The 26,663-nt window shown below is 42.1% G+C and overlaps 1 protein-coding gene across 3 annotated transcripts in view; it reads left to right on the top strand.

Moving 5' to 3' along the window:
* The first annotated feature begins 14,123 nt into the window (after nt 1–14,123).
* RHOA (ras homolog family member A) overlaps nt 14,124–26,663 on the top strand; it is a 53,317-nt gene continuing 40,777 nt past the window's right edge. The window contains exons 1-2 of one of the 3 annotated variants that reach the window (XM_061617770.1): nt 14,124–14,271; nt 14,608–14,696. The gene's annotated coding sequence lies outside the window, so the exon portion shown is untranslated. Of the gene's footprint in view, nt 14,272–14,345; nt 14,452–14,607; nt 14,697–26,663 lie in introns of those variants that run through there. The other 2 variants (XM_061617769.1, XM_061617771.1) reach the window with 2 other exon arrangements.

Here is a 26,663-nt window from a genome sequence, read left to right as displayed (position 1 = left end):
TATCACATTTGTATCCTGCTCTTCCTTAGAGGAGCTGAGAGCAACATACATGGGAATTACCCTCTGTTATCCTCAACATCCTATCCTGTAGTAGATCAAGCTGTGATTGACCCAAGGTAATCTTCAGGGCTGAACAGGGATTTTACATTAATTCTTAGCAGTTTAAGTGAGCAGTGGAAATATCAAAGCACCATGAAGAAGAAAGACCACTGACTGAAGCAGCCTTCAAGGACAGTGTGAATATGCTGAAGAATGTATAGTTTTCAATTGATGCCATTTATTGTGATGGCGGTGGAAGTAGGGTATCAACAGAGCAGAAATCTGCGCCTTTAGAAAGAACTGTGTTTCTTCAACCCACCAATTCTAAAGTTCTGTCAGGATGCAGGATTGGGGCCCTGAAGTTTCAGACGATGAAGAGAGGGAGGGGGTCATTTGGACAGAGTTGTGTGAAGGAGAAGCAGAAGAGGGGGAGGGAATCTCAGAGATAGAACTGTCTGGGAGCGAGGGCCTTGAACGTCCAACAGACACAAATTCTTACTGTGAGCTTCCCACGCCCCCTCCCCCTTCGAGCTTGGAGGAGAAGGAGGGAGGGCAAGGAGGAATCCAACCCCCTCCTGATCCAGGGAAAAGCAAGGAGAAACAGCCAGATGGTTTAAGCATTGCCCCCCCGCTTTCCCCCATACCTGAGTCAGATTTCTCAGAAGGGGAGGGGGCGGTGGCACCCCCTTCACCACGTACAAGGAGACAGCAAAAGAGGCGGCAAAAGAAGGGGGAGAGGCGGGGTGTGGATGAGGGCACTTTGAGGCGGAGTGAGAGAATTCGCACCCATTTGCCCCCTTCTTAAGGGACAGGGGGAGTAGTGGTTCCTTGTTCTGTCAACTCTCTTCTATTGTCGCAGGTTCTGTTTTGTAGTTAAAGTTCATGAGACGGCGTAGTCTTTGTCTGGATATTACTTTAATAAAAACTGATTTGCTTTCATCAACTGGTCTGGTTCCTGAGCCTCAACCTGGGCACGACAGTTTGACAGAACCACCTACCCAACCCTCGACGCTCCTGCCACTTGAACGGGACAAGATGGAACAGGGAGCAGCAGGGGGGACAAAGCCCACTTCTGAGGCGGAGGAAGTGCAACAGCTGAAAACTAATGTGGCAGATCTACAGGCAGATGTCCAAACCTTGTTGGCGTCAGTGAGGGCATTGAAAACTGACAACCAAACTTTGAAATCCACGATAGCCCAAATGCGGACAACCCCTTCAGCCGCTGTGGTTAAGATTCCGATTGGATTGCCACCTAAGTATGCGGGACAGAGTGACCAACTCTCCACCTTCATGGCTCAATGTGAAATGTACCTGGATATTAGGAATGCAGAATTTCCTAGTGATGTGGCCAAAGTGGCCTTCGTGATCAGTCTATTGGAAGGGGAAGCTGCCAAGTGGGTCACTCCCTATCTGGTCAGAAAGGATGCTATCCTAGGAAGATATAGAGGATTTATGCAAGCCGTGACCGAGATGTTTCAGGACCCCCAAAGAGCGGAGACTGTGGTGAGGCAATTGAGCGCTTTGAAACAAGGGAAAGGAACTGTTTCAGAGTATACCAATGCCTTTAAAATTCTGGCCCAGGAAACTGGCTATAATGACTTAGCCCTGATGTTTATGTACCAAAGTGGACTGAATGCTGAGATCTTGGATGATCTGGCCAGAACTACACCCCCAACGGATCTGCCTGGGCTGATTCAGCTGTGCCTGCAAATCGACAACCGGTTGGAAGGAAGGCGCCTGGAGAGGAAACAGGACGTACAGAGGTACTCAGCTTCAGCGTCCCGCAGTAAAATCCCTCCGACTCCTGGGGTGTCAGGTAACACGGGAGAAGGGTCGGGAGGGGCTCGTCCGAAGCTCTCGGAGGAGGAAAAAGAAAGGCGTCGTCGGGAACGTCTCTGTTTTTACTGTTCAAAGCCGGGCCACGTCGCTAGGGAATGCGGACTTAAAGGAGATAAAACAGGGCCGTTGGGAAACTAAAGTACCCAGCTCTTGTGCAGGCCGGAGGGCTGGGGGCCGCTGTGTACAAAGGGCCTCCGGTAGCACAGCCCACTTCAAAAGGGGTACTGGTGCTACCTATTTGGATTACAACTTCCACAGGAGTAATGTTCAACTCTACAGCACTGATTGACAGTGGAGCCTCTACCAATTTCATTGATGCAAAGTTGGCAAAATGTCACCGTATCTCCCAATGGAAATTAGAAACCCCCTTGTCAGTTGAAACTATTGATGGCAGACCATTGAAGTCGGGTGGAGTGACTCGAGCCACAGAGGAACTGAAGCTAGAAATTCCTGGGCACCTATAAGACAACTAGAAGAGGTCCATCAATGGCTACTAGCTGTGATGGCTGTGCTCTGCCACCCTAGTCAGAGGCAGCATGCTTCTGAAAACCAGTTGCTGGAAGCCTCAGGAGGGGAGAGTGTTCTTGCACTCGGGTCCTGCTTGCGGGCTTCCCCCAGGCACCTGGTTGGCCACTGTGAGAACAGGATGCTGGACTAGATGGGCCACTGGCCTGATCCAGCAGGCTCTTCTTATGTTCTTATGTCCTCAAATGCAAAGATGTGTCAATGAACACCAAAGTCAGGATCATCAGACCATGGTATTCCTGATCTCTATGTACGGATGTCAAAGTTGGACAGTAAAAAAAAGCAGAGGAGAAAAATCAACTCATTTGAAATGTGTTGGAGGAGAGCTTTACGCATACTACCATGGACTGTGAAAAAGATGAATAATTGGGTGTTAGAACAGATTAAACCAGAACTATCACTAGAATCTAAAATGATGAAACTGAGGTTACCATACTTTGGACCCATCATAAGAAGACCTGATTCACTAGAAAAGACAATAATGCTGGGAAAAACAGAAGGGAGTAAAAAAAAAAAGAGGAAAGCCAAACAAGATGGATTGACTCCATAAAGGAAGCCACAGACCTGAACTTACAAGATCTGAGCAGGGTGGTTCATGACGGATTATGTTGGAGGTCGCTGATTCATAGGGTCGCCATAAGTCTTAATTGACTTGAAGGCACACAACAAGGGAAGTGACAGGAAAATTCACTGGAAAGTGTGGGATAGCAACGGATGGGAATAATTCGATTACTGTGTAGATGATAAAATAAAGATGTTTATCATGTTCACGCTTCCTCCAAAGGTTTCCTGAAACACTCCTGTTTTGGTTTCGTTTGCTTTGTACAGTAACAGTCCAGAACTGTTTGCTTAAGGAAAGCTATGACTACTTCTTATGTAATAATTCATGGCTGCTATAAATTGATTGCTTTTGTGAGGGTCCTTATCTCCACCTTGTTGCTAATGCACATCTGTATCAGTGAGGTCTCAATCAAGCTTAAAACAATAGTTTTTGGACAAAACCCTTGTTCCATGTTCATTCTGTTCTGTACACATCTTTTTCTTCAGCTGTTGGGCAGCAAGAAGGCATTGTAGCATAAAGGTGAACTGAGATAAAATGATCACGAGTGAAATGGAATATTCAGGGATATGCTGCTGTTTAAGTCAACTACCAGAGGCATTTTCTATCGCAATTAAATTACTAAGACAACAGCAGGCCCAGTTTTCACTTCCAATAAGTTCTCATTACCCTTTTTTCCAGGCTTGCATGCTTTTCTCACTATTGACTCATCTTTACTAAAGGGAAACTGGCAACTCCCATTTGACCTCAAAGCTTAAATTTTGCAGTAACCAATTTTTATAGAGCTGAAAGAAATAATAGTTTGGGAGGTGCAAGCATTAATATTGTTTACTCAAGCATTTGTCTATGGTGTTTTTTAGTCTTTAGAGGTTGAGGGGGTAAAACTGATCAATTCTCTCACTAAAATTGGATAAATGCACAGTAAGTATATCATCTTATTCTTACTCTTGTTAAGCTGATGCATTGCTTTATTTCAAGCTACCCCATACTCAGTACTGCCAAGTATTCTAACTTAAGCTTCTGAAACAAAACTTGTCTTTATATATTGTTTCATATATCCTATGAGTGAGCAAGGGCATCAGCCTGCCTTCTCTTGGAACTACATTAGTGACCAGTTTGAAAGAGGTATTATGAGAAAGCTCAGATGGGGAAGTTGACAGAGGGCAGTATTCAACTAACTAGCGCAGTCAGCTCAAGGATTCCTACTAGCACAATGGAACTTCTCTTCCCTATCCCCCCTTTCCAAATGTACTCTGGAGTGTTGGGGAAAATCCTAGATCTGATCTAGAGGGCATGCAGGATACTGCCTCTGATACTGGAAGTAATGTAGCCATTGTGGCTAGTATCTTATTGATAACTTTATCCTCCATTAATTGGTCTAATCCCCTTTTAAAGTTGTCCAAGCTGGTGGCCATTGCTACATCTTGTGGGAGTGAATTCCAGAGTTTAACCATGCAGAGGGTTTTTCTTTGTCTGCCTTGAGTCTTCCAATATTCAGCTTCATTGGATGATCCCATATTCTAGGGGCCCACTTTTCGGCATCCAAGAAGGGTGTCGGGCACCATTTTGATTCAGTCTGAGTTGTGAGAGAGCGTGTTTGGGGTTGGGGGCTGCTCTTTTTTCCTCCCCAAACCTTGTGCTTCTGGTCGGCGGTGCCCACTACTGCAGCCCTCCTGGAGCGCAAGGTGGTTTTGATTGGCGGCGCGTGCTACTGCGGCCGGCTTGAAGCTTGCAGTGGCGGCGGTTTCTCTCCCTGTCACCCCCGGTGGTGTCTGTCAGTGCGGCCTGCTGGAAGCTTGCGAAGTGGCTTTTTTTCCTTTACCCCTTTTCTGAGTTTGCGGCTGCGGCTTCAGGTATTAGCACAGTCCACCCAGAGTGCATGGCAGCGGACCTTCAAATAGGCAGCAGCACCATTTCAGCAGCCATCAGTTTTAAGGTAAGCAATGTGTGTACAGCTTAGGCTTCTACAGTACAGTATATGCATTTGCAAAAAAAAAGGCTATGTTCCAATTTATTGTGATTTTCGCTTCTCGGCGGGGATCTGGAACCTAATCAGCCTTATGAGTGGGACCCTACTGTATCATGAGACAGGAAAACATGTCTATCCACTTTCTCCACAGCATGCACAATTGTATATACCTCTTGTCATTTCCCCACATCTTTTTTTCCAAAGAAAATTACCTTAAACAATTCTGCTTATGAGACTTGATCCACTTGGCTAATCCACTAAAATTGTCTAAACAACTCTTTAAACCAGGGCTGGGGAACCTGTGACCCTCCAGCTGTTGCTGGACTCCAACTCCCCTCATCTCTGATCAGTGGCCAGGCTGGCTGGGGCTGATGGCAGCTGAAGTCCAACAATATCTGGAGGGCCACAAGTTCCCCAGCCCTGCTTTAAAATCTCTAGTGATGTAGGTTCAGTCATACCCCTGCCAAAAACTAAGAATGAATTAGACCTGTTACAACAAGCCACGGGTCTAGTCCAGCATCCAATTTCTAACAGCAGCCAACCCAGATGTCTCGAAGAACCTCACAAAAGAGCAGGAAAACATCCCTTTTTTCCCTCTGCCCATTTGTCCTCACCCTCTAGTACTGAGACTTGTAGTGCCTCTGAATATGAGGCTTCCATGTAATTACTCTAGTGAATAGCTATTGACAATGGTCTACTTTCTTAAAGTCATCTTAAGGCACTGGACATCACAAAAACATACAATGGTTAATTCCAAAAGATATTGCACACTTCGTGTATGACGTACTTTTGTCTGTTCAGAAATGCTATGAATCAGCTACTTGAGCTCTAATGTTTTGTGAGGATGAAACTCAGTAAATTGTTTCTACACTATTCATAATGTTAAAACCTTTCATATTCCAGCCCCCAATCTTTCCTTGAATGCTTTTGATGTACATAAAGGTATTACAATAGTAATCATCCCTTTCTTGGAATTCACCTCTTTCAGTGCTGCTTTAAGCTACCTTCACATTTTAATATAACTGGAAAATTTTACTCTGCTCCATCTGAAAGGGTCCTAGTATAGGATGTGAAAGTTGGACAGTGAAAAAGGTGGATAAGAGAAAAATCAACTCATTTGAAATGTGCTGGAGGAGAGCTTTGTGCATACCATGGACTGCGAAAAAGACAAATACTTGGGTGTTAGAACCAATCAAACCAGAACTGGTACTAGAAGCTAAAATGATGAAACAGGTTGTCATACTCTGGACACATCATGAGAAGACCTGATCCACTAGAAAAGACAATAATGCTGGGAAAAACAGAAGGGAGTAGAAAAAGAGGACGGCCAAACAAGAGATGGATTCATTCCATAAAGGAAGCCACAGCCCTGAACTTACAAGATCTGAACAGGGTGGTTCATGACAGATGCTCTTGGAGGTCACTGATTCATAGGGTCGCCATAAGTCGTAATCGACTTGAAGGCACATAACAACAACAACAAGGGGAGAAGCGAATAACAACAACTCTTAAACTTAACTAGCAATACTTATTGACCAGTTGGAATGGAGACAGTTTTTGGTCAGGGGGAGCCCAACAGAGCTGTTCTTTCAGCAGAGCTGATGGAATGGGACCAGCTTCCCATCTCTCCCACTGGACTATGTTATTGCACAATACCTCAATTTGGCATTGGCTTTCTAAACATTTCTTGTTTGTATACAATCTCTGTAACAGATTTGGATCTCTTGTTGTAGAAACAGTACTATTCTGATTGCTGCACTGCTATGTTTGATTGGACCAGAGTTTTTACTGACTAGTGGCCTACCATGGAAAGAAGTCTTCTGTGGGACTTCCGGGAAGGGTGACTTAGCCTGTGCCTGCTTTTGAGACGGGCTCCTGCCTCAAAAGAAGCTTATTCAGATATATCAGTCAGTTTTTTCTTTTTTTTTTTTGACTGATTAAACTTCTCCCGGGTAGGGAGAAACGAAGAGATTAACCTCAAAGCCTATTTTTGTTGGGACGACCAGATCTCATTAATTTATGGGACGAGGTCCAGCCGACGAAGGTGGGACGGATTTTCAACAGCAAGCTCTATCTGTTAAAGCGAACGTTCATCTTATCTTCTAAGAGAGAACGCACTAACAGGCAAGCACCCTTCTTTCTATATTTTTCTTTTACTTGACTTAAATTGTTGCTGTTTAAAAGAGATTTGCCAGATTGATCGGTTTTTGACATCTCACTGGGGAGCCATAACTTCTCTCTGCTACGCACTAATTAATAGCTTATCTCTGTTTTTGTTGCAAAAAGCTGTCCTGGATTTGCATTCTAAAGATATACACAGAAGAGGGATTTCTATTCCAGATTTTTATTTTGAAGAATATTATACTGTCTGAGACTACTCTCTTTTTGGTCTATTTTATTTTGACGAATCTGTTTCTTGACGACTGCCATTAATTGTTTCGATCCTGGGAACTGCATTTTGTTTACTTAACTATGGAGAGATAAGGCTGTCTGCTCTGTTTATACTGTGATGTCACCAAGTTTGGAGTATTAACCCAATTGTTGCTGAAATAAGAAGTGGTTTTCCTATATTTTTCTTTTAAAATGGCAATTAAGAAAGTGGCTGAGAATCTGGAAATAACTATGTTTCAGAAAATAATGGATGAGATTGAGATAACGAAACAAAACCTGCGACAGGGTTGTAAGGAGCTGAAAATTGAATTGAGTAAAATGACGCAGGAGATTAAAGATATAGGGGTCCCTGTGAGAGAGGTGACCCTGGAAGGGGTCCCTGTGAGAGAGGAGACCCCGGAGATTGGAACAAACGTGGAACAGGAAAAAGATTTGGAGTCTATGGACTTTAGAAATAAAATCTATTGTTTGGAGACACAGGAGATTAAAGACATAGGGGTCCTTGTGAGAGAGGAGACCCTGGAGACTGGAACAGGGGTCCCTGTGAGAGAGGAGACCCTGGAGACTGGAACAGGGGTCCCTGTGAGAGAGGAGACCCCGGAGATTGGAACAAACGTGGAACAGGAAAAAGATTTGGAGTCTATGGACTTTAGAAATAAAATCTATTGTTTGGAACTCAATGTTATCTCTGAAGAAATTAATGAAGATTCTAGAGATAAAGTTATCAATGGCATGGATAATCTTCTGGACTGGAATGATGTGATGGAGCCCAATATAGAGAAAATTTATGGAATTAACTGCAGCCATGTAACAATGGAAAAACTTTCAAGAGATGACCCAGTGTATTTTGAAAAAAAGAACAGAGATATGATTTTACAGCAGTATTTCAGCAACCTATTCAGAATGGATGGCAAGAAAATATTTGGGATAGAGGTAATTCCCATCAGACTCTTACTATATGACTATGGCTTTGACAGCAAGATTATTATGGAATACTGATAATGGAAGATTGGATACTGAAATTACTGGACTTAACAAGACTACTGAAGATGGAAGATGGAAAATGGAACTAATAGGGATAATAGAACAATGGCTACTGAAATTACTGAACCTAACAGATTCTGATGTGATGGATTAATTGAAATGTTTATTTTGACTATGGTTATGACAATAAGATTATCATAATTAGTAATGAGATGGATTAATTGATATGCTTATCTGGAAAAAAAAAATTGATAGATATATTTCTTAAAGAATTGAAACCTCTCTTTGACTTTTTGTGGAAAGAATAAAGTAATGTTTATGAGATTTGATGATTAAGTAAGATAACTATTGGAGGAAAGTGATTTTATAATATGACTTAAGAGACAGGATTGTTATATATTATAGACTTATAACTGATCTGATCTTTGACAAATGGGAAGTCAATATTTTACTCTTTATTTTTTATTTTTATTTTTATTTTTTATTTTTATTTTTTTTTTGTTTAGCTGTTTTTGATTTTGTTTTTTGTCTTTGGATGTTTTATGATTTCGTCTTGTATGTTTTATGAAAATTTGAATAAAAATTATTGAAAAAAAAAAAGGAAAGAAGTCTTCTGTAAGGCCTAGGAAGAATTATGAGAATATGTGGAATTATAAAGCAATTTGCTTCCTTTAAATTATCCACTGGAGGGACCTGTGAAACCTAGCCAGTTTAAAGGAGTGTGGGAGGGGGAGTTACTGCATGATACATGGCCTTTTAAAAAATGAGGTGTTGGTGCCATCCAGTGGCTTATCTAGGTAGTAGTTATGTGATATATAAATAATAAAACAACAGATGTTCTCATGGGGCCAGTTTCTTTTAACATCTCAGAAGAGCATCTACAGGAACCAAGTATGAAAAGCATGACATTGGAATGCAAGGATCTATGAACAGGCTTTTTTTTTTACTTGTGCTTCCTCACCAATTCCTTCCTGCTTGGATTTTGTACCCCAGCATTTTTCATCAATATTTTGGTTGTATCCAATGTATCCCCTTCAGTAAACAGAAGGAATTCTTGCAATTATGAATGGGAATCCAGCAGAGGCTCTTGCTGGAAGAAGGGTAGGAGATAAGTTCTGTCAGGTCCCCTTGCAGCCCCCAACGCCACTTCCCATGCTGCTCTGGTAGGGTCCTTGGCCTCCAGAGCAGTTTTTCAGGAGGCTGCAGAGGGATGGAAGAATCAGTGAAAATCACCTCTGCCCCACCTTCCTAGTCCTGCTCAGAGCAAGTATACATCCAAGCCTTTCTTCATTATTTATGCGATTGTTCTTAGGGCAAAAACCCTCCCAAAGTAACTTCCATAAGGCATAAACTAGGGGTGAGAAACTTTTTCAGCCTGAGGGCCACATGCCAGGGGTAGGTGGGACTAGTGGCAAAAGTAGATGGAGCAATTAATGTAACTTTTGCCTCTGAACAGCAGGCTAGTTTCTACACACATTCACACCTTCTCTGTCTTCCATCCAGACAAGCAGGAGCCATTATGAGAGGCCAAGGACACGCTCAAGCTAGGAAAAAGCACTTGGGGTCAGTAAGGTGTGTGGTCTGCAAAATGTTCTGAGGGCCAGAGAGGTTTCTCACCCCTGACATAAACAGTAAAACAGTGCTGTTGTTGCAACCATATTCTATTTATTTATTATTACATTTATATTCCACCCTTTCTCCAAGGAGCTCAAGGTGCCATACAAACGTTCTCCCCTCCCAATTTTATCATCACAACAACCCTGTGAGGTAGGTTAGGCTGAGAGGCAGTGACTGGCCCATGATCACTCTGTGAGCTTCATGGCCAAGCAAAGATTTATTGAAGATGTAACGGAGAGGAACACTGAAAGCTATTTGATTGTCACCATGAAATCATTTTTATCATGTCTCTCTCATATAGTAAATGTTTTACCAAATGTGTCCTCTTCTCATGAAAACTAATATGTACTACATTGATTATACAGCCACAAGAGTGGCTGTATGCTATAGTTAGCATAGATTTTTTTGCATTCCACAATGTTAAATTGAAAATACCCCCATGCCATTCTGATGCTTCCCATAAGCTCATTTCAAAACAAAACCTTATAAAACTTATAGTCCTGAACTCAGAAACGCTTTCTTAATAACCCTCTATATTTTCATGGCGATACACAAAACTGAGAGAATCGAGAGTTCAAAGTGTAAAGAGAGAAAAACCCAGACCCCTTTTGGACTTTTTTTCTGTCAGAGTTCTCATAATCTGTTGAAATTAATTAAAAATCAGCCATGTTCACTGAGTACCTGTAATCCTATTACTGACCTTGCCCTATACTCTGACCTTCATCTTCTGCAGTTTAAAAGTTTAAAAAATGCCTGGCTGATTTGTAATTAATTTAAGACATTTAGCATTTAACTCAATGATAATGTTGGGCATGCTCAGTAAGAACTGTTCTGCCAGACTCACAGCTGCTGGGCTAGTCTAATCAGGGGGCCACACCAAGCCAGACCTATATTTCACTGCAGACAGTCATGGCTTCCCCCAAAGAATCCTGGGAAGTGTAGTTTATGAAGGATACTGAGAGGAGTCTCCTGTTCCCCTGACAGAGCTCCAGCGGTCAGAATGGTTTAACAGTCAGCCACTGTAACTGAAGCTGTGTGACGGGAACAGGGCCTCTCCTAGCAGCTCTCAGCACCTTTCACTAACTACACTTCCCAGGATTCTTTGGGAGAAGCCATGACTGTCTAAAGTGAACAGTCTGGTGTGGATGTGGCCAGGGACAGCTTTGGTTTAAATTTGGGTGGGAGGCTACATGTGCCTGCTGTAGAATAAAAAGGTGGGGGAAACCCTGGTAAAGAATAATATTCACATTTTTTTCTTTTGGAAAGGAAAGGGGCTTCCCTCTGACCAGTCCCCACCCATCCAATCTTCTCCCCTCCCTCTTCCTCCCTCCCCTTCCTGCCCATCTTCCCCCCCATCTTCCCTCCCTGTCCCTCCCCATATCAGCTTCACCTATCCTAAGCATAATTGCACAGGAGTAAATCCCACTGAAGCATGCAAATGATCAAAACTGCCCTCCTGTTCCTTCTGTGTTGCCTGTTCTCCCTTCCCTTCCCTCCTCTCAATCCCCTCTTCCCCCTTCGGTCAGTTTTACCTATCCTAGGACGACGACCTGGGAGACAAGGGTTCAAATCCCCACACAGCTGTGAAGCTCACTGGGTGACCTTGGGCCAGTCACTCCTTGGAGGAAGACAATGGTAAACCACCTCTGAATACTGCTTACCATGAAAACCCTATTCATAGGGTTGCCATAAGTCGCAATCGACTTGAAGGCAGTCCATTTCATTTTCAAGTATGTTTGCACGGGAGTAAATCCCACTGAACTCAGTAAGTATGCAAATGATCAAACCTGGCCTTCCCATCACCTCCCTTTTGCCCTTTCCCTCCCCCTTCCTTCACCCCTCCCCTTCCTTCACCCCTCCTCCCTCCCACTCCTTCTGCTCCCCTCTCCCCCTCCTTCCTTCCTTCCACTCTCCCCTTCCCCTCCTCCCCCATGGTCAGTTTTACCTATCGTAGCCATGATTGCACAGGAGTAAATCCCATTGAAGCACTTTACCCAATTCTTCCAAGCTACACAGGAAGTGGATTGGATTGTGAAAGACCAACCCAAATTGTGCTTGCATTTTTACAAATTTGTAGGGCAGTCCAATATCTCCGAGAGGTCAGTCTCCTGCTCCCCTGGTGCATTCACTATAGCTGCCCAATTTCCCTGCTTTTAAAAGTTTGATAGAAATATCTGTGGGCTATAGGTATGTTCTTAAACCACAAGTTTTTTTTTGCCTATTAGTTAATTTTTATGCAAGTGGTAAATGATGAGGCACCAAATGAAAAATTTACCATGCGGAACTTTTTTAAAAAACCTACATTCTCACTCTATGGTATAATATGAGAATTATTACTCTGTGAAGTACTGAAGCCAGGACTATCAAATTGCTCCCCTGAGGAAGTTGCAGCAACATCCATTCGACTATCTTAATAAAAGATATCATGGGAATCATTTAAATCAGTTCCAGCAGGGTTGGGGAACCATTTTCAGCCTGAGGATTTGTTTATGAAGATCTTTTAGGACCTGCAGGAAAAGCTGCCCTATATATCATACAGTTTACCAGGAAATAAGAGATGCCTCTGTTGCTGCATCAAGCCTATGGAATTCCCAGCCACAGTGGTCTTTTTAATCCCCTCTATTTTGCCTTTTCACCACTCAGTTACGATATTTTTATTCTGACAGCCCTTTAGTGTATTGAGTTGAATGGTTTTAATGACCTGATCTACTACTACATTTACCTGCTGCAAGAGGTTTCCTGCTTGGTTGGTTTGGGTGGATATTTTAAAAGGTATTGTATGCCACTCTGGTGGCAATAAAAGGACAGGATATAAATCTGCTTAATAAAGAATATATATCAGTGCAACTTCCATTATTGTAGGAGGTTCCAAGACTGGGGTGTGTGTGTTATTTTTGTGTATTTTCTAGAAGAAAACAGGCTTTGCTAGAAACTAACGGCACATTTTGACTTACTAAAATTCATTTGTTTTGCTGGTTTCCCCAGTTGATAAATTGCTCCAAATCGCTAATAAAATTAAATGACACCTGGCAAAAGGGTCAAACAGTGATTTGTTTGTGTTCATTCTTTCTCTTTCACACACACCCTCATTTCCTATCCCTTTCATATTCCTATACACAAATTCTTACCAGCTTGATCTCAAACTCTGTGTGCGCAGCAAGGCTGAATTAAGAACATACACATTCATAGAGAACATTTAATATTGGAATATACATATCCATAGGCCAAAGATGATGATATTTGTATAGAGAACAGTAACATTCCTGCTATATTATTTTTAGCAACCATTACATAGACCCCCATTTTAGCTTATGTGTGTAACAGCATCCAACTTCACATAATCCTATAGAAAGGGGGGGTTTAAATTTGTGTGATGGTTTTAGAATGAGGAAGGGTCAAGACCGGAGAAAGGCCTGGCATTTGCTCCCTGGGAACCAAGATTCAGTATCCCTAGCATAGGCAAAACAGAGCTAGATGGACCAATGGTCTGACGTGCTATAAGCCAGTTTCCTATGGCTTTGATGGTAAATAATTCCTTCGAACTTGTGGCCTCAAGTTTTAGGCGAGGGAAGGGGTCCTGATGAACTATTACTTTGTGTTTTGCTTCTCAAGCTGGAGATAGGACAAGCTTTTTCCGGGGCAGCGGGAATTATAAAGCCATCACTACTTGGCCTGTGCATCCACTCCACAATCCACGGCTTTGGATTTCTGTAGCGCTTAACGGGAAGCGAACAAAAGAAATACGGCTATAACGTCTGATCTTTAAGAACCATTTTCACCCTCGCCTCGCAGTAACGGCAACTTGATTCTTTTCCCCATCCCTGTTGTGGCAATAGTTTTAAGAAAAAGCAAAGTACAGATCTTGAAGGAAGAGTTCATCCGGCGATTTCTCCCTTTAGGCAAGATGACTGTCGCACACCCAGCCCTGCCCTACTGTTTTTTCTTGAACATCTTCCTGATCGACTAGCCCAGCCCAAACAAAAGAATCCTGTCAAGACGCATGTTGAGGTAACAAGCAGCATAACCTTGACTCCTACTTCACGTAAACACGCGCACATACAGCCACCCCACCCTTCCTCACTCAACGCTGCCGGGAAAGTCAGAGCCTGTTCACAAATAGATTGCGTGCTTTTATAGCGCCTTTTCCCGGCAACCTCCGCGCCGCGGGCACGGATTGGCTGCGAGGGCGCGAGGGGCGGGAACGCGCACGTCGCGTTTTTGTATGACAGCGTGAACGCGCTTTCCTCTTGACCCGCCCCGCCGGTTTCCGTTCTTAGCTGCTGCCGGAGTTTGGGCCCGTAGAAGGATAAGGAAGGAGCGCCGGGGAGACGCAGGGGAATCTCTTCAGGTAGCGTGTGGGAGAGGCCGTGAAGCTTTCCCGGTGTAGCGAGGGGCGCGGTGCCGGGGGGCGAGAAACACGGGGGTTAAACGGAGCAGGATCCGGCCCTGTGCGGCCGCTCCCTGTGCGGCCTGCCCCGCCCGACAGCCAGCGGCCGCTGCGGGAGCGGGAATTTCTCCGCTCTTCCTGGTGAGGCACATAGAGTAGAAAGTACACACGCACGCACACGTTTTATTGGGTGGCTCCGGGCAGGGGGGCTCATTTGGGAGTTGAAGCTTCTTCAGCTGTTACTCCTGTGAGTGACGGGGCCGTACGAGCCTTTATTTTTCTGGCGTCTCTCCCCAGTGTCAGATGGCTTAGCCGCCGCCTTTCCCCTTTGGGTGGAGTTCAGGAGTTGCCTGTTTAAGGGGGAAGAGAGTGAAATGGGTCTCCAGGTAAGCTCAAGGTTTATCAGGGGTTTTCTATGGACCTTAATCTTTAAAGCATAGTTTCAGTCGCTTGTTCGGGTTTGTCGAGCACTCTTCCCTGCCCCCCCTTATGTTCTTCTGTTGGCCTCTTTTAAAGCAAAATAACTTAAAAGCCATGTGAGGTGTTTGAGTGTGCCAGCTTCTAGATGTCACAGAACTACTGGGTTGTGTAGTGGTGCATCCTCAGTACTGAATGTCTATAGCACTTCCACAGTTCTAGTTTGAAATTGATGTTTCAGGTACTCTGTTTATGGTTTTCTCTAAAAGTGTGTATGCCTTCTGTGTAGTGCCTGGTGGTACTTTATCTCCTAGGCCCATAATAATGGCTAAAAAGACACACTGTGTGTGACTGAGTAGCATTGTGTTCTACTCAATAATACACTGGAAGCATGCGGTTAACTTCCAGACTTGCTACTGTTTTAGATTTCATTTCAGTAGCTTGCTATCATACACTTGCCTTTGTTTTGTAATGGGTCTCAGTTTATGTTCTTATGAGATAACTAGTTAAGCTAAACAATGCAAGGTGTTACCTGATGCAAACTGTTACTGAAGGCTTACTACTAGATGACTGAGGTAAAACAGGTTAAATGTGCGCTCACCCAGAAGAATCACTAATCAGATCCTTGTATTCCATCACAATTATGTATTTTGAAATATGTTTTGTTAAGTATTGGGGAATATTCTTAACATATGTTTTGAAGGTTCAAAGTACTTTAGATATGCTCCAGTAATACTTTAATAGCTCTGTAGTGCAGGCCAGTATCACAGATTGCAGATGGAGCTAAAATGGAGAGAACAGTGGTTTGCCCAAGGCCACATATGTACATTTTTGGCTGAATCTGTTTGTCTTCTCAAATTGTTAGCAGCATGTTTATTTTTCTGTAGGCTCAGTGTGATGTATGGACAGTATTGGACTCTGACTTGGAGACCTAGGTTCATATGTTCACTCTTCCATGAAGCTCATAGCATGACTTTAGGTTAGTTACTATCACTCAGCTTAACCTACAGGGCTGTTGTGAGAATAAAATGACAGGCCCTTCTTTTGAAAGAAGGGTGGCGTAAAAATGTAATAATAAAATTATAATTTTGGCTTCATTTATGTTATAATTCTAGGAAATTATTTCTCTTTGCAAGAAAGAAGTTAATATATTCTAAGAAAATTGGATGTCCTAGTTCTCTGCCCTCATTAATAATGTGATTTAACACTTGTAGTATTAAATCTTCTGTATTACCTGGCGTGTTACATCTTAGTCTGGAGGAATTAATTTGCTTGGTAATGAGGCAGACCCAAACCATTGGCTATGAGTTGACAGCAGGGGCCTGTAATACTTCCTGTAGTAATGTGTACTCTAGATTAGCAGACAATTATTGATCTGCATGCATGTTCCCAGAAAGCCCATTCAATATAGTTAATATCTGCAGAAATTAGTAGGCTTTTCCTGATAGCCATCTGTCAAACAATATTTAAGAATTCTAAAGGTAGTGTGGTGATTTGTTGGGGTTGCTATGGCAGTGCTCTATGTTTAACACTGCAGTGGGAGGGGATGGCTGTGTAATCACAGCTAGGAAGAGGAACTGTCTATGCAATATTCTTGTTTGAATTGTTTCAAAGGACAGGAAAGATTGAGAAGGTCCAGCTTAAATTATCTGAAAATTTTCTAGTATGTGTTTAGGTGGTCACTTCTGCATAATTTGAAAGGTCACTTCTGCAAAATTTGGAATTCCTATATGACCTCATGATAAACAATGAAGTACGGTAACTCAAATAATGTAACATACTCTTTCCGAGAAGATACTACATGAACTTCATAATTGGATTATTTACATGCACAGTGTATTATGCTAATTTTGAATTGATGGATGTGCTTAAACACTTGCAGTTGCGACAATAGTTAATAAGATGTGCCCTCTGCCCAGCAGAAGTTCTTCTCAAGTACAATATTCTCCACCCAGTGAAGCAACCTATTATATTGCTGTCATAAACATGATCATACTTTTCTCACCCTTGCTTCCTTTCCATTGAATATTGCTGGCTTACTATTTGTCATCTCCTGTTTTCCTGAAAAATAGCCTATGGCTTTGGGTACAACATTTTTTTCAGAAGGCTTCCTCTGCCTGCCCTGCTGCTGGGCCTTCATTTATATTCTTGCCTTGTTTAAAGGTTTTACAGTCTCTCTATATGATCTGCCAGCTTACCCTATTGTTGTAGTGGGGAATGTATTTTTTTCACCCAATTGATTTTTGATTGTCAGATGTCCTTTGGAGGGGAAAAGAAGCTTACCACAGGTAAACCGTCCTTGAATATGCGTACTTCTCCAGATGCTGTCCTAGTTCCCTCTAGTACTTCACTAAATCAGTACAGATGGCACCTACAGATGCATTTAATGCTTGTCATGTTTTTTTATGACATGAGGTCTATCCCGGACAATTGCTGTAGAAAACTTCATTTGGTTATATTTAAAAGTACATTTTCAATGCCTTCTAACAGAGAAGGGATTTCGTTTTGCAGAACTGAATGGAGAAAGTTGAACAACTCGGTTTGAATAGCGCTTCTGGTGTTGTTAATCCAGATGGAAGGTACAAGGGAAAGATAGTAGATGGAATGATTCTCTAAAAATTGCCCAGGTATGAAAGTAATTCAGACTTTTTTGCCAGTTATCTCCTACTGGATCCATGTATTGCACTGCTGCAGGTGGTATTTCCTACACAGCCAGAAAGATACATTGTCCAACATCGAAGGCCATGCTTGGGGACTATCATCCTCATTCCACAGAGGAGGCAGGCTCTCAGTTCAGTGAAAGAGATCTCTTTTGTTCTCTGAACTATCATTTTTTTCTTTGCAAGTTGGGACTAGAGTCATTTTCGAGACAGTATAGAATGGAACAATCCCTAGTTAAGAATTTTTTATAATGGAAGTGTGTTCTTTTGGAGTTACTGTTGAAATCTTCTCAAACGGTGAACTTCTGATCTGTTTGTATGTAGTGTAATTAGTGATCTAATCGTGCTCAGTTTTCCGTGGTATGGCCAGCATTGTGTGTGTGCTGCACAAGTATAGAAGAAAAATTATTTTGGTGTATAGCAAATAATGAACTAGCTTCTTGTCTGCCGTATACTCGAATATATATGGATAATGGCTTATGAAATCTCTAAAACAAATAGAATGCTCAATAAGATTTGTGGCGAGTGGGGTTACAGTGCTCTGTGTAACTCCTTGCCCCCCCTGCCTGTGACTATAAAGCAATTTAGAATTCAGTTTTTCCTGGCAATGAATATGGGTAACTATGCTACAGAAGTATAGAGTAAACATGGCCTTGGGTATTTAACTAATTATTAATAAAATTATGTATAAGCCATATTTTGAGGCATAGCTCACTCAAGGCAGCTAACATAACAGGAAAACACAATACAAAAACAATGGCAGCAGTATTAATAATTGCTAAAAACAAAGGCCAGTTAAAACACATAAAACACCTGCAGATATAAAAACGTTATCTACCTTAAACTAGCTCTCTTAACAACGAAGAACTTATTTAGGAGAAGATGACCTGAAATGTGTTTTTTAAAAACTCTTTAAAAGTTTCCAGTGTTGGGAATAAATGCACCTCCATGGGCTTCAGTTTGCGAGCTACCATAGAAAAGTGTCTGCTAACCAAATTAACCTTACAGGAGGGCCTCTGCGACAGATCTTTATGCTGGGCAGGCTCATACAGATGTTGGCAGTCCTCTGAATAGTGTGGTTTCAAACTCTGTAGAGCCTTAATAGTCTGCATAAGCACTTTGAATTGGGCCCAGAAACACACCTGCAGACAGTGCAGTTGGTACTGAATTGGTATCACATGCTCTGATTGCCTGACACTCACAAGCAAGCAGGGAGCAATGCTTTCATCAGTTGAAATTTCCAAATTGTCTTCAAAGGTAGCCTGTGGAGAGCGTGTTATGGTAGTCTAGCCTGGATATGATTAACACATAGATTACTAAGGTAATATAGGTAGGATTGGTAAAAGGCACTCCTGGCCAGAGACATGACCTGCATCTGCACAAGGGATGGGAAACCTTTTACCGTACCTTTGTAGGGAACTTTCTAGGATTTGTTTACCAGTGACGAATGGGGACAGAGCCAAAAGCAAGAGGCTACATTCTAGCTATGCAGAAGTCAGGTTTCCTCACATGCATCTGTCTATCCCTCATTCAGGCAATCAAGATGCATAATTACAGTTCAAGGATATATTCCAGGTAGGGAAAAGTACTTGAGGAAGGCTTGGAGCGGGCCAGTGAGGGATGTGACCTGAGGAGAGTCCCAGGGGTGTTACAAAGAAACCTGGAAGATTGCATTTGGATCCAGGTCCTAAGGATCCCCCTTCTGGCTTACGCAAACAATGTCAAGTCCAGGAGAACTCCTAAGGTGCACATTTGGTGTTTCAGGGGTACGTGACCACATCCAAGACCAGAGGCCCTCCTCTGTTCAGGTTAATAGAATTTCCCACCCACAGCACCCCCATCTTGTCTGGATTAAGTTTCAGCTTGTTCACCCTCATCCATCCCAAAATTGTCTCATATTCCCGTGGATTTACATGTAGAAGAGAGGTAGAGTTGGGCATTAACCACACATTGGTGACACCATAGCCCAAACCTCCAGATCACTTATCCCAGGGGTTTCTTGTAGATGTTAAACATGAGGGACTTGGAGCCTTGAGGCACTCCATAGGCCAGGGTTGCAGGACTTTTTTTTTTTTAATTTAATTTCTATACTGCCCAAAGCCAAAAGGCTCTCTGGGCAGTGTACATAAAAGTAAAACAGCATAAAATACAAAAACATAGAAATAAATAGCAAACTCAACAGAACAAGTAATTAAATAGCATTAAAATACAATAAAATACAATAGCAGCAGTCCAGCAGGAAGGGTGGTGGTGGTGACAGCCAGGGGAAGCAGCACAGCAGCAGCAGATGACGAGGGGCTCTCCCTCCCTGGCAGCGCAATGTTCCTCTTCCTGCAGGCAGAAGGTCTCCCAGGCCTCTCAGCCAGCCAGCCTATATATCCCTCCAAGGAGGGACAAGTGGAAAAGGTTAGCCACTGCTGGCTGAGTACCTGGGACCTGGTCCTGCAGGGTGTGGCAGCTGTTAATAGCAGCAGTCCAGCAGGAAGGGTGGTGGTGGTGACAGCCAGGGGAAGCAGCACAGCAGCAGCAGATGACAAGGGGCTCTCCCGCCCTGGCAGCGCAATGTTCCTCTTCCTGCAGGCAGAAGGTCTTATATCCTGCAGGCCTTTTGGGGCCTGGCTTTTTTCCCAATTTGTCCCATAAGTCTATTTTTCCCAACCCATTCCACTTTTCCCACACCTGACAGTATGTGGAGCAGGTGTGGGACACATAAGGATGTGACTGCAAAGGAACAATCTGGAGCTTAAAGTGAGCTCTTGATAGTTCCTTTGTAAGTGGGGCTTGCTGACAGTATCAGTCAGCTGATCACCCTGGCTGGGTGGGTTGGGGAAGTTGGAATACAGCCTCCTGACTGGAAACATTTTCCCACCCCTTCCATAGACCAAAGGTAATGGGGTAGAACCAAGTTCCCAAGTACCATCTTCTAGGACTTATCCTCTAGAATGACAAGCCTGTACAACGCTGTGCCTCCATAGCCTAACTCGGTAAGGTGACCTAGGAGGATACCATGGTTGATGGTATCAGAAGGCTCTAAGAGGTACAAGAAAACAGGGTTGTACAGTACTTATCCAGTCATCTTCCAGAGCTATTTCCTTTCCAAACCAGGTCAAAAGTGCAGTCTATCCTGAGTGGTACCCATGCAAGCTAAACGGCAATATTCGAAAATAGTAATCTTGTTTCTGCCCAAATTGCCTTTTCTTAAGATGCCTCCACCAACTTTTAATTCATTTCTTTTTTTCTTTTTTTTCAATAATTTTTATTCAGATTTTCATAAAACATACAAGACAAAATCATAAAACATTCAAAGACAAAAAACAAAATCAAAAATAGTTAAACAAAAAGAAAAAAAGAAAAAAAAAACAAAAAAAATAAAATAAAGAGTAAAATATTGACTTCCCATTTGTCAAAGATCAAATCAGTTATAAGTCTATAATATATAACAATCCTGTCTCTTAAGTCATATTATAAAATCACTTTCCTCCAGTAGTTATCTTACTTAATCATCAAATCTCATAAACATTACTTTATTCTTTCCACAAAAAGTCAAAGAGAGGTTTCAATTCTTTAAGAAATATATCTATCAATTTTTTTTTCCAGATAAGCATATCGATTAATCCATCTCATTACTAATTATGATAATCTTATTGTCATAACCATAGTCAAAATAAACATTTCAATTAATCCATCACATCAGAATCTGTTAGGTTCAATAATTTCAGTAGCCATTGTTCTATTATCTCTATTAGTTCCATTTTCCATCTTCCATCTTCAGTAGTCTTGTTAAGTCCAGTAATTTCAATATCCAATCTTCCATTATCAGTATTCCATAATAATCTTGCTGTCAAAGCCATAGTCATATAGTAAGAGTCTGATGGGAATTACCTCTATCCCAAATATTTTCTTGCCATCCATTCTGAATAGGTTGCTGAAATACTGCTGTAAAATCATATCTCTGTTCTTTTTTTCAAAATACACTGGGTCATCTCTTAAAAGTTTTTCCATTGTCACATGGCTGCAGTTAATTCCATAGATTTTCTCTATATTGGGCTCCATCACATCATTCCAGTCCAGAAGATTATCCATGCCATTGATAACTTTATCTCTAGAATCTTCATTCATTTCTTCAGAGATAACATTGAGTTCCAAACAATAGATTTTATTTCTAAAGTCCATAGACTCCAAATCTTGTTCCTGTTCCACGTTGGTTCCAATCTCCGGGATCTCCTCTCTCACAGGGACCCCTATTCCAGTCTCCAGGGTCTCCTCTCTCACAGGGACCCCTGTTCCAATCTCCGGGGTCTCCTCTCTCACAGGGACCCCTTCCAGAGTCACCTCTCTCACAAGGACCCTTATATCTTTAATCTCCTGCTTCATTTTACTCAATTCAATTTTCGTTATCTCAATCTCATCCATTATTTTCTGAAACATAGTTATTTCCAGATTTTCAGCCACTTTCTTAATTGCCATTTTAAAAGAAAAATATAGGAAAACCACTTCTTATTTCAGCAACAATTGGGTTAATACTCCAAACTTGGTGACATCACAGTATAAACAGAGCAGACAGCCTTATCTCTCCAATAGTTAAGTAAACAAAATGCAGTTCCCAGGATCGAAACAATTAATGGCAATCGTCAAGAAACAGATTCGTCGAAGTAAAATAGACCAAAAAGAGAGTAGTCTCAAAACAGTATAATATTTTTCAAAATAAAAATCTGGAATAGAAATCCCTCTTCTGTGTATATCTTTAGAATGCAAATCCAGGACAGCTTTTTGCAACAAAAACAGAGATAAGCTATTAATTAGTGCGTAGCAGAGAGAAGTTATGGCTCCCCAGTGAGATGTCAAAAACTGATCAATCTGGCAAATCTCTTTTAAACAGCAACAATTTAAGTCAAGTAAAAGAAAAATATAGAAAGAAGGGTGCTTGCCTGTTAGTGCGTTCTCTCTTAGAAGATAAGATGAACGTTCGCTTTAACAGATAGAGCTTGCTGTTGAAAATCCGTCCCACCTTCGTCGGCTGGACCTCGTCCCATAAATTAATGAGATCTGGTCGTCCCAACAAAAATAGGCTTTGAGGTTAATCTCTTCGTTTCTCCCTACCCGGGAGAAGTTTAATCAGTCAAAAAAAAAAGAAAAAACTGACTGATATATCTGAATAAGCTTCTTTTGAGGCAGGAGCCCGTCTCAAAAGCAGGCACAGGCTAAGTCACCCTTCCCGGAAGTCAACTTTTAATTCATTTCTGATGCTTTTTTCTTTTATTTGGCATTTCTATCTCAATTTCATGCAGATTTTTCCTCCTTAGGGATGTGTGTGTGCGTGTGCGCGCACACTCCTGATTCTTTGAGAAAAAGCAAAGTATCCTTTTTATTTATGATGCAAATGTGTTGCTTCATCAACTAAAAGGATACTTTGCCTTTTCCCAGGAAAACATTACCAGAAAGCATCATAAATGGATATTATTTATTTATTTATTCGACTTATTAGTCGCTTACCTGGCTGAATTGTCAGCCACTCTAAGCGACGTACAAAGCAGAACATGCAAACATCAAAACATTAAGAGACTAACAATAAAAACTAACAATAACGGAAAAGCTAAAAAAACAGGAACAGCAAACCAAAAACATTCATCTTCCTGGTAAAGGACAGTCCCCAAACAAATGTCACTAAGAGCAGGGGTGGGGGGCAAGGCAGGTGGAAATGCTTGCCCCTTGATGGTCCCAGCACAGTCTCATCCCTGCAGCAGCACGACTCAGCCTGCAGCTCCTCCTGATAAGGCCCAGGCAGAGGGGTGGGGCAAGGCAGGTGGAAATGCTTGCCCCTTGATGGATATACTTATATGCATGTTCCTCTCAATATGTCAGGACTGCCCCTGCAAATTGGCAGGTAGCCCTACAAACCAGGGCTGTAGCTCAGTAGTAGAACATCTGCTTTGCATACAGAAGGTCCCAAATTCAATCCGCGGCATCGCCAGATAGATCTGGAAATGTCCGCTGCCTAAAATCCTAGAGAGCTGCTTCCAGTCAGTAGTGTAGTGGCAAATTCAGAAGTGCAAGGTCCCTTCATGATAGTCATGCTACACCCTGTCACAGCCAGACCCCCTTTTCCACTTTCCCTTGTCTCCCTATCGTTTTGCGAGTTCACACTCCACTACAGCAGACGTCCCTAGAAGCCAATTGGCATGAAAGGGGAGGGTGTGTGTTAGCTACCTAGAAGAGTCTTCTCAGTGGCTGACTCACCTCATTTCACTTTGATCAGCTCCAATCAGCATGAAAGGATGAGGACTCTTCTCAGTGGCTAACACCATTTTCATGCTGACTGGCTATTCCCAAAACATAACAGGTCTGTGCCTCCTGCGACCCCAGACAACTGCACCCCTGCTTCCAGTCACTGTTGACAATACTGAGCTAGATGGACAAATAGTCTGGCTTGGTATAAGGCAGCTTCCTATGTTCCTTCATTGGGTTGTAGTGCTAGAAATGCATAACCAGTGTGTCATAATCTATATGTACATAAGAAGAGCCTTGCTGGATCAAGCCAAAGGCCCATATAGTCCTGCATTCTGTGCTCACAGTGACCAAACAAATGCCTGTGGGAGGCATGAAAGCAGTGCAGTGCTATCCTCATTTGTGATTCCTAGATACAACCTCCAATACTGGAGGTAGTACATAGCCATCCATGTTTGTAGCTATTGATAGCATTGTTGTTGTTGTTGTTATGTGCCTTCAAGTCGATTATGACTTATGGTACCCTATGAATCAGTGACCTCCAAGAGCATCTGTCATGAACCACCCTGTTCAGATCTTGTAAGTTCAGGTCTGATAGCATTGTTAGCATTATTCTCCATTAATTTGTCTAAACCCCTTTTGAAGTTATCCAAGTTGGGGGCTGCTACTACATCTTAAGGTAGCGAACTCCATATTTAACACTGCATTTAATTATTTTTGCTTCTCCTGAATCTTCCAACATTCCGCATATTTGGGTGGCCCCAGATTCTAGTCATATATGAGAGGGAGGACAACTTTTCTCAGTCACAGTCTCCACATTGCACATAATTTTATGCATCTCTGTTATGTCCTCTCTTACTTGCTTTTTTTCTAAACTAAAAAGCCCTAAATGTGATGCCTTAATCATTTGTTACACTCTTCTGCACCTTCTCCAGCTCTACAATATCACTTTGGAGGTGCATTGATCAGAACTGTACACAGTATTCCAGTTGTGGCAGCATCATAGATTTGTATAATGGTATTACAATAGTGCCAGTTTTATTTTCAGTTCCTTCCCCAATGATCCCTAACCTGGAATTTAATTTTTTTACGGCTGCTGCATATGGGGTTGACACTTCACTGAGTTATCCACCATGACACCCAAACCTCTTTCCTGGGCGCTTACCACAAGTTCAGACTCATGTGCATCATTTGAGACTTGCTTACATCAAATTGTATTTGCCATTTCAATGCCAGTTCACCCAGTTTAGAGAGATCCTCTACAAATTAATGATCCCTGCCCTTTCACAAACATATATGCTTAAATTCTGGTGCTCGGGGCAGAGACGGTCTGGCATTCTACAGGCATTAGTGTAGTACAACAAATGAGTTGGCTGTAGGAAACCAGGTTGAATCCTTGAGACACACTTTTCAATTCCTCATCCCGCATCATAAAATATTTAGGTGCTCAAGCAAATTGAGCATCAAGGCACTTGTTTCCCAGTCCTGCATGATAATTCTTACGTTCATGATAAAGTGTCAATACAGACTTGTTCCTCAAGTAGCATTAATACTCCACTGAAGTTTAAGCACAGGTTAATACTACTTCCACCTCAAGAAATGCTATGGTTTGATCTGTAGGTGTTGAGATGTTTACATTTTTTCCTGCGGCCTTTAACTCTTCATAATCGATTGCTTTAAGAAGATTCATTGTGCAAAAGCCTAGCAGCAAACTTCATGTTTCCAGCCTATCTGGTATCCTGAGGTTCTGCCTAAATCTGTGCAGCTTAGTATCTGGATAAGACACTAATTGGCCTTATGTTTCTAGCACTTGAACATAACTGGCTTTTAGAAGATTTGTCAAGGTTTCGGTAAGGTAACATTTTTTGGCTTCAGTTTCAATTTAACTGGTTTAGTAATGCTCTCATCAATATTTCTGCTTTTTGTAGTTTTGTGGGTGTGGTGAAATAAATTTGCAGTGAAAAGAAACAAATAAAAAAATGGCTAGAAGAAAACACCCTTTGTCTTCACAAATCTATTTGCCAGGGGTCAGGGACTTTGCTCAGTGTTACCCTCTCAGTGTGACTTTCATGTTTTCCTCTGAGTTGGGATATAAATGTTTCTTGTGCTGAGCTATGGAAGAAACAAAAGTGGCAAAAGACTTGCATTGCTTCTGTCTGCTCCAGAAGCCCAGTATGTTATGATGCCCCCAGTCTTTCTTCTGAGTCTTCTAGCATGCACGGAAGACTTGGGAAGAAGTTAACTGGAAACAAATTATGCCTGGCTAATAAGGTGATTTAAAAACCAGAGCATTGAGAGAGGATGGCTAAGAAAATGGAAATGGACTGCCTTCAAGTCGATCCCGACTTATGGTGACCCTATGAATAGGGTTTTCATGGTCAGCGGTATTCAGAGGTGGTTTACCATTGCCTTCCTCTGAGGCTGAGAGGCAGTGACTGGCCCAAGGTCACCCAGTGAGCTTCATGGCTGTGTGGGGATTCGAACCCTGGTCTCTCAGGTTGTAGTCTAACACTCTAACCACTATACCACAGGTGATTTAAAACCAGAGCATTGAGAGAGGATGGCTGAGAGCTCCCTTAAATACCAGAAGGTTGAAAGACTATCATTAGTCATTTTTCCCACAACTTTAAATGTTTTTACAGTTGTAAAAATGAACTTTATTCTTCTTCTATTCCTTAAAATTACTTTTATATATGGCCACTGAATCACTTCAGTGCAATATACATTCATGGAATATGTTGGGTCCAGTAACATTTGAAAAGACCAACAAGTTGCTGAGTGCATTTCAACGATATGCTGGTCAATAGTTAATAGTACATCACAGATCTCACAAGTGTTGAAAGTTCTTTCAAAATATCTCATATCTTTAAAAATACTAGTTCTTTCATATATGAGGCAACTAATGCTCATTTGAGCAAGCTGAAATTCTTTCCATTTTCATATCCCCAGTTAACAGATAGATTCAATGTGTCCTTTTTAGTAAACCATTTCTAAGAGATGCAATTCCACCAGTGCTTTTAGCACAGTAGAAAATTCATACCTCAGTATGTT

The sequence above is a fragment of the Rhineura floridana genome, chromosome 3, assembly GCF_030035675.1.
Source record: "Rhineura floridana isolate rRhiFlo1 chromosome 3, rRhiFlo1.hap2, whole genome shotgun sequence".
NCBI lineage: Eukaryota > Metazoa > Chordata > Lepidosauria > Squamata > Rhineuridae > Rhineura > Rhineura floridana.
This window is presented reverse-complemented; position numbering and strand designations above follow the sequence as displayed.